Source organism: Nomascus leucogenys, chromosome 3 (genome assembly GCF_006542625.1).
Source record: "Nomascus leucogenys isolate Asia chromosome 3, Asia_NLE_v1, whole genome shotgun sequence".
In the NCBI taxonomy this organism is placed as follows: domain Eukaryota; kingdom Metazoa; phylum Chordata; class Mammalia; order Primates; family Hylobatidae; genus Nomascus; species Nomascus leucogenys.
The window spans coordinates 32490613-32499409 of NC_044383.1; positions in this window are offsets into that span (position 1 = coordinate 32490613).

The following is an 8797-nucleotide window of genomic DNA, read 5'->3' on the forward strand; positions in this document are numbered from 1 at the left end:
CTACTGAAAATACAAAAATTAGTCGGGCATGGTTGCACACGCCTGTACTCCCAGCTACTCGGGAGGCTGAGGCAGAAGAATCACTTGAACCCAGGTGACAGAGGTTTCAGTCAGCCGAGATCGCGCCACTGTATTCCAGCCTGGGTGACAGAGTGAGACTCTGTCACACACACACAAAAAAGTATGGACTCTTGGCCAGGCGTGGTGGCTCACACCTGTAATCCCAGTACTTTGGGAGGTCAAAGCAGGTGGATCACTTGAGCCCAGGAGCTCAAGACCTGCCTGGGTAACATAGTGAGACCCCATCTCTGTAATGATAAAAATAAATACAAATGTTTTTAAAACCACTGACCCAGGCTGGAAGCAGTGGCTCCTGCCTTGTAATCCCACCACTTTGGGAAGCCAAGGTGGGAGTATTGCTTAAGCCCAGGAGTTTGGACCAGCCTGGGCAACATGGTGAGACCTCATTCTACAAAAAAAAAAAAAAAAAAAAAAATTAAAAATTAGCTGGGCATGGTGGTGCATGCGTGTAGTTCTAGCTACTTGGGGTGGGAGGCTGAGGTGGGAGGATTGCTTGAGCCCAAGAGGTCAAGGCTGCAGTGAGCTGTGATTGGGCCACTGCACTTGAGCCTGGGCAACAGAGCAAGACCCTGTTTCAAGAAAAGAAAAGAAGTGGGAAGAGAAGGGGAGGGGAGGGGAAGTGGGGGCGGGGGAGTGATTCTGGAAACAGACTGCTGGAATTTTTTTTTTTTTTTGAGATGGAGTCTTGCTCTGTCGTCCAGGGTAGAGTGCAGTAGCACAATCTCGGCTCACTGCAACCTCTGCCTCCTGGGTTCAAGCAATTCTCCTGTCTCAGCCTCCCAAGTAGCTGGGACAACAGGCGCCTGCCACCACGCCTGACTAATTTTTGTATTTTTGGTAGAGATGGGGTTTTGCCATATTGATCAGCCTGGTCTTGAAATCCTGGCCTCAGGTGATCCACCCGCTCCAGCTTCCCAAAGTGCTAGGATTACAGGGATGAGCCACCACGCCCATCCTGACGGCTGGAATTTGAACCTTGGGCCCACTACCAACCTGTGTCACCTTAGACAGATAAGTTACTTAGTCCCAGCACTCTGGGGGGCCGAGGCAGGTTGATCACTTCAGGCTAGGAGTTCGAGGCCAGCCTGGCCAACATGGCGAAATATATGAAAAATACAACAGACAAACCAACCAACCAACCCCGCAACAACAAAACAGGTCTACCCTGGAGTCATACTCTAATTTTTTCTATTTTCCTCCCTTTCTGATCCTTTATCCCACTTTCTTTTTCTTCCTCTTCCTTCTCCTTCTTCTTTGTCAAATAGAGGATTGTGTTATTATCATTGATCCATACAAAGTCCCTCTCTCATTTATTTTCTTTAATTCCCAACCCCCATTTCTATTCCCCCCCCATTTCTATTCCCCGTCTTCCCGTGTGCAACCTTCCTAATATGTTTGATATGCATCTTTTTGTTGTACATATTTTTAGAAAATGTTTATTGTTTTGTGTGCAAAAAAAAATTAATAAAAAAAAGTTACTTCATCTCTCTAGGCCTTGTTTTTGCCACCTGTAAAATGGACATAATAGTACCTACCTCATCAGGTTGTTGTGAGGAGTAAATGAATGAATCTGTGTCAAGCGCTTTGCTCAGGTGAGTTACCGCTTAGACAATGTTGTGGATGTGCTGAAGAGGAAGATGAGGTAGGTGATGTTGGCGGGCGGAGGAGCCCTGGAAGGCCTGGGCTCTAGGACAATCCCCACATTAGGAGAGAACCCAGGTTGGTTATTGCAGAGACTGTGGGTGAGAGAGAGGCAGGATGGATGACAGGAATATCTGGGCAGGGAGGGCCGGATGACTCACTCGTTCACTTGTTTACACTTTGTCTCTCACCTGCTTCCAGAAAGGCTTTGAAGTGGTTCATAATTAAAATGAAAGCTTCAGGTGCCTCAGCCTGCTGAGTCAGGAAAGACCTCGTCCTGGCTGGAGGGTGGCTTGGGCGAGGCTGGCACAGTGTGGCAGGTCCTGGGCTCACCCGGAGGGATCGGGGAGTGCAGAGTGAGGTGCAGAAGATGCTGGGGGAGAGGCCAAGGAAATAATGCAGACTGAGCCTTAACTCTGTGACCACCTGGCCCTGGTGAAACCCAATTTCTATTAAAAATACAAAAATTAGCTGGGTGTGGTGGCGGATGCCTGTAATCCCAACTACTCGGGAGGCTGAGGCAGGAGAATTGCTTGAATCCCAGAGGCGGAGGTTGCAGTGAACCAAGATCGCGCCACTGCACTCCAACCTTGGCAACAGAGCAAGACTCCGTCTCAAAAAGAAAAAAAAAGAAAAAGAATAAAGATCGGCCATGTGTAGATTAAACCAGGGCATGTGGGAGAGAGGGGCACCAAGAAGGGGCCAGGAAAGGTCTATGGACTCTGGCTGGGCCATTGCCAGTATTTGCTCCATTGGCCATCTTCGGGCACAGTTCATGCTGTTTAATATTGTTGGTGTCCAGGCCTGGGCCCTCCAGCTGCCAAGGCACCGGTTTTCTCCTCCAGGAACCACCAACTTCTCTCCTCTGGAGGGAGAGCCTTTCCTCTCCAGGTCCGGATGCCTCTGGCCTCAGGCTGAAACACTTGTTGGAGGAAATCCTGTCCAACCTCCTCCTCCCTACCCACCTTCTACCCTTACTCCTGTTCCAACAAGAGTTGGGCCCGACCTGGCCACCCTAATGCAGTCTGGGTGTCCTGGTGACCCATCTGCCTTTGTCTGGCAGCACAGTGATGAGGAAGTCCCCAGCCCCCACCCACTGGGAGTCCTTCTTCTCAGCCTACCCGGGGGTCCAGCGCTTTGTCTGCCCCTCCCCCACACCACTTCCTGCCTCTTACCTTGAACATCCTGCCAGCCCCAGCCTCAGCTCAGCTCAGGTTTCCCTAGGAGCACGTTGACAGAGTCCCCACATCACACCAAGTTTTGGCAAGTCCAGCCCCACTCTGACAGACTTTCTGTCACACTTCCTTACAGCTACTTAAACTGCACTTTAGCATGTAATGGAATACCTTCCATTTAGGAAGGTGGAGGGGGTCTCCCCCAGGCAGGATTAAACATGATGACAGTTCCTAAAAGGAGGGGCTGGGATTTAGGCTAAAAAGGTAAGGCAGTCAGACCAGAGGGAGACGATCAGGAGCTGCAGGGCCAGCCTCTGCCAGCCTTGGGGGTGGGGCTGCTCAGGCAAGAGAGGAGGAACACAGGGCTTCTCTGCTGGGAGGACCTCTGCCTCCATCCCTGCTCTGCAGAAGGGAAACCCCACCAGAGGTCAAGGAAGGTGAGGTGGGAGATGGCTGCACCAGGAAAGAAGGGAGCATCAGGGCTAGGAAGGCACTGGCCTGGGATCCTAAGCCCAGAGGCGGTCAGGCTGGGGAAGGAGAGGGAAGGGGGAAGGCAGGAGGTGCCTGGACAGATAACCATTGGGCCACAGGCTGGATAAAGGCGTTCGTATAGTTTGAGGTGCATCTATGTGGGTGCAAAATTCCCTGTTATAAGGAGGAATCATGGGCTGCAAGGAGCAAAAACTTAGACTTGCTTAACAAAAAGCGGGGTGCTTCCTGGAAGGAAACAGGGTCTTGTCACAGTCTTGAAGTTGCAGAGCTAGAAGCGGACCTTCTAAGGGCCTAGATCCAGGAGCTTGACAGTGATAAACTGGAGTTACTCTCCTCAACTCTCTTTCAAGCTTTCCCAGTTGTCTGCCATTCTCCCGCCTACCCTACCCCCATACTCCTGACTAGCTTCATTTGCTTCTGTCTGCATTGTGCAGCGGATAGTTGTCATTTTGAAGTGACTCAGCGTCTATATCCCTTCCTAACAGCACCCAATTTCCGATGGAAGACTATTGTTAACTGTACCTGGGATTCTGTTTTTATTCAGGTATAGTGAGGCTAACAGATCAGGAGATGATTGCTGTTGAAAAGATAATTTGTGCCGGGCACGGTGACTCATGCCTGTAATCCCATCACTTTGGGAGGCCGGCGTGGGCAGATCATGAGGTAAGGAGTTCAAGACCAGCCTGGCCAACTTGGCGAAATCCCATATCTATTAAAAATACAAAAATTAGCTGGACGTGGTGGTGCGTGCCTGTAATCCCAACTACTCAGGAAGCTGAGGCAGGAGAATCGCTTGAACCCGGGAGGCGGAAGTTGCAGTGAGCTGAGATCATGCCACTGCACTCCAGTCTGGGCGACATAGCAATATTCTGTCTCAAAAAGAAAAAAAAAAGAAAATATAATTTGTTAGGCACAGTTCCCAAGAGGAGGGTCACAGCATGCCATGAAAGGCCCTGTGGGGAAGCACACAGATCAGTCTGGAGGCAGGAGGAAGGGCAAAAAACAGGCAGGAGTTTTTCTTGTGGTTTCCATGAGAAAGGCAAGGCAAGTCAGGGTGAGCAGATTTAAATTTAGGATTGGCTAGTTTGAATAATTCTGGTGGGTTCTGGGCTATGGAGGATGTCTCTAGTTGTGTTACCAGAAAGGGGTCCCCATCCAGACCCCAAAAGAGTGTTCTTGGATCTCAAGCAAGGGCAAGTCCATAGAGTAAAGTAAAAGCAAGTTTATTAAGAAAGTAACCTTTACTTGGCTGGGCACAGTGGCTCACACCTGTAATCCCAGCACTTTGGAAGGCCAAGGCAGACAGATCACTTGACGCCAGGAGTTCAAGACCAGCCTGGCTAACATAGTGAGACACTGTCTCTACTAAAAAAAAAAAAACAACAAAATTAGCCAGGTGTGGTGGCACGTGTCTGTAATCCCAGCTACTTGGGAGGCTGAGGGAGGAGAGTCACTTCAACCTGGGAAGTGGTGGTTGAAATGAGCCAAGATCATACCACTGCACTCTAATCTGGGTGACAGAATGAGACTCCATCTCAAAAAATAAAAATAAAAATAAAAAAATAACCTTTACTTAAATGAAAGAATGGCCACTGTCAGGCCTCTGAGCCCAAGCTCACCATCATATCCCCTGTGACCTGCATGTATACATCCAGATGGCCTGAAGCAACTGAAGATCCACAAAAGAAGTGAAAATAGCCAGTTCCTGCCTTAACTGGTGACATTCCACTGTTGTGATTTGTTCCTGCCTCACCCTAACTGATCAATTGACCTTGTGACAATACGCCCTCCCCACCCTTGTGATAATGTACTTTGTGATATTCCCCTGCCCTTGTGAATTACTTTGTAGGATACACCCTCCCCACCCTTGAGAAGGTACTTTGTAATATCCTCCCCTGCCCTTAAGAAGGTACTTTGTAATATTCTCCCCACTCTTGAGAATGTACTTTGTAAGTACCCCATGCCCACAAAAAATTGCTCCTAACTCCACCACTTATCCCAAACCTATAAGAACTAATGATAATCTCACCATCCTTTGCTGACTCTCTTTTCGGACTCAGCCCATTTGCACCCAAGTGAAATAAACAGTCTTGTTGCTCACACAAAGCCTGTTGGTGGTCTCTTCACATGCACATGCGTGACATTTGGTGCTGAAGATCCAGGACAGGAGGACCCCTTCGGGAGACCAGTCCCCTGTCCTCACCCTCACTCCATGAGGAGATCCACCTATGACCTCAGGTCCTCAGACCAGCCCAAGGAACATCTCACCAATTTCAAATCGGGTAAGCGGTCTTTTCACTCTCTTCTCCAACCTCTCTTGCTATCCCTCCACGCTTCAATCTCTCTCTTCCTTAATTTTGGTTCCTTTCCCTTTCTGGTAGAGATGTGTTTTATCTGTGAACTCAAAACTCTGGCACCAGTCACGGACTCGGGTGTTTAATCACTGTGGGCACACCTACCTGATTATTCACCCACATTCCAGAGGAGTCTGATCACCGTGGGGATGCCTGCTTTGATCCTTCACCTTGGTGGCAAGTACCACCTTCCCTGGGTGGCAAGTACCACCTCCCTCCTCTGTGTCTCTACCCTCTTTTTTCTCTAAACTTACCTTTTTACTATAGGCAAACTTCCACCCTCCATTCCTGCTTCTTCTCCCTTAGCCGGTGTTCTAAAAAACTTAAAACCTCTTCAACTGTCACCTGACCTAAAACCTAAGCATCTTATTTTCTTATGTAACACCGCATGGCCCCAATACAAACTTGACAATTGTTCTAAATAGCCAGAAAATGGCACTTTCAATTTCTCCATCCCACAAGATCTACATAATTTTTGTCGAAAAATGGGCAAATGTTCTGAGGTGCCTGACGTCCAGGCATTCTTTTACACACTGGTCCCTCCCTAGTCTCTGCTCCCAGTGCAACTCATCCCAAATCTTTCTTCTTTCTCTCCTGTCTGTTCCTTCAGTCTCCACCCCAAGCTCTGAGTCCTTTGAATCCTCCTTTTCTACGAACCCATCTGACCTCTACCCTCCTCCAGAAGGCCGTCTTATTCTCAATATGCATTTTATTATCCAATCTGCTCCTGACATTAGAAAAAGCTCCAAAAATTAGATTCCAGCCCTCAAACCCCACAACATGACTTAATTAACCTCGCCTTCAAGGTGTGCAATAATAGAGAAGAGGCAGCCAAGCAGCAACATATTTCTGAGTTGCAATTACTTGCCTCCGCTGTAAGAGAAGCCCCAGCCACATCTCCAACACACAAGAACTTCAAAACACCTAAGCTGCAGTGGCCAGGCATTCCTCCAGGACCCCATTCCGCAGGATCTTGCTTCAAGTGCCAGAAATCTGGCCACTGGGCCAAGGAATGCCCACAGCCTGGGATTCCTCCTAAGCCATGTCCCATCTGTGTGGGACCCCACTGGATATCGGACTGTCCAACTCGCCCAGCAGCCACTCCCAGAGCCCCTGGAACTCTGGCCCAGGGCTCTGTGACTGACTCCTTCCCAGATCTTCTCAGCTTGGCAGCTGAAGACTGACACTGCCTGATTGCCTCAGAAGCCTCCTGGACCATCACAGACACTTTGGATAACTCTTACAGTGGAAGGTAAGTCCATCCCCTTCTTAATCAATATGGAGGCTACCCACTCCACATTACCTTCTTTTCAAGGGCCTGTTTCCTTGCCTCCATAACTGTTGTGGGTATTGATGGCCAGGCTGCTAAACCTCTTAAAACTCTCCAACTCTAGTGCCAACTTGGACAATGTTCTTTTTTTTTTTTTTTTTTTGAGACAGAGTCTTGCTCTGTTGCCCAGGCTGGAGTGCAGTGGCAGGGTCTTGGCTCACTGCAAGCTCTGCCTCCTGGGTTCATGCCATTCTCCTGCCTCAGCTTCCCGAGTAGCTGGGACTACAGGTGCCCACCACCACGCCTGGCTATTTTTTTTTTTTTTTTGTATTTTTAATAGAGACGGGGTTTCACCGTGTTAGCCAGGATGGTCTCCATCTCCTGACCTCATGATCCAACTGCCTCGGCCTCCCAAAGTGCTGGGATTACAGGCGTGAGCCACCGCACCTGCCAGACAACATTCTTTTAAGCACTCCTTTTTAGTTATCCCCACCTGCCCAGTTCCCTTATTAGGCTGAGACATCTTAACCAAATTATCTGCTTCCCTGACTGTTCCTGGACTACAGCCACATCTCATTGCTGCCCTTCTTCACAACCCAAAGCCTTCTTCATGTCTTCCTCTTGTATCCTGCCACCTTAACCCACACCTCTACTCCTGCCCTGGCAACTGATCATATGCCCATTACTATCCCATTAAAACCTAATCACCCTTACCCTGCTCAACACCAGTATCCCATCCCACAACAGGCTTTAAGGGGATTGAAGCCTGTTATCACTCGCCTGCTACAGCATGGGCTACTAAAGCCTACAAACTCTCCTTACAATTCCCCCATCTTACCTGTCCAAAAACTGGACAAGTCTTACAGGTTAGTTCAGGATCTGCACCTTATTAACCAAATTGTTTTGCCTATCCACCCTGTGGTGCCCAACCTGTACACTCTTTTGTCCTCAATACCTCCCTCCACAACTCACTATTCCATTCTTGATCTTAAAGACTCTTTTTTCATGATTCTCCTGCACCCCTTGTCCCAGCCCCTCTTTACTTTTACCTGGACCGACCCTGACACCCATCAGTCCCAGCAACTTACCTGGGCTGTACTGCCACAAGGCTTCCGGGACAGCCCTCATTACTTCAGCCAAGTCCTTTGTCATGATTTACTTTCTTTCCACTTCTCTGCTTCCCACCTTATTCAATACATTGATGACCTTCTACTCCGTAGTCCCTCCTTTGAGTCTTCTCAACAAGATACCCTCCTGCTCCTTCAACATTTATTCTCCAAAGGACATCAGTTATCCCCCTCCAAAGCTCAAATTTCTTCCCCATCCGTTACCTACCTCAGCATAATTCTTCATGAAAACACACATGCTCTCCCTGCCAATCATGTCTGGCTGGTCTCTCAAACCCCAACCCCTTCTACAAAACAACAACTCCTTTCCTTCCTGGTCATGGTTGGATACTTTCGCCTTTGGATACCTGGTTTTGCCATCTGACTAAACCATTATATAAACTCACAAAAGGAAACCTAGCTGACCCCATAGATCCTAAATCCTTTCCCCACTCCTCTTCCCACTCCTTAAAAACAGCCCTAGAAGCTGCTCCCGCACTAGCTCTCCCTAACTCATCCCAACCCTTTTTCATTACCCACAGCCGAAGTACAGGCTGTGCAGTTGGAATTCTTACACAAGAGCCAGGACCGCACCCTGTAGCCTTTCTGTCCAAACAACTTGACCTTACTGTTTTAGGCTGGCCCCACATTATTCCAGATACCACACCTGACCCCCAT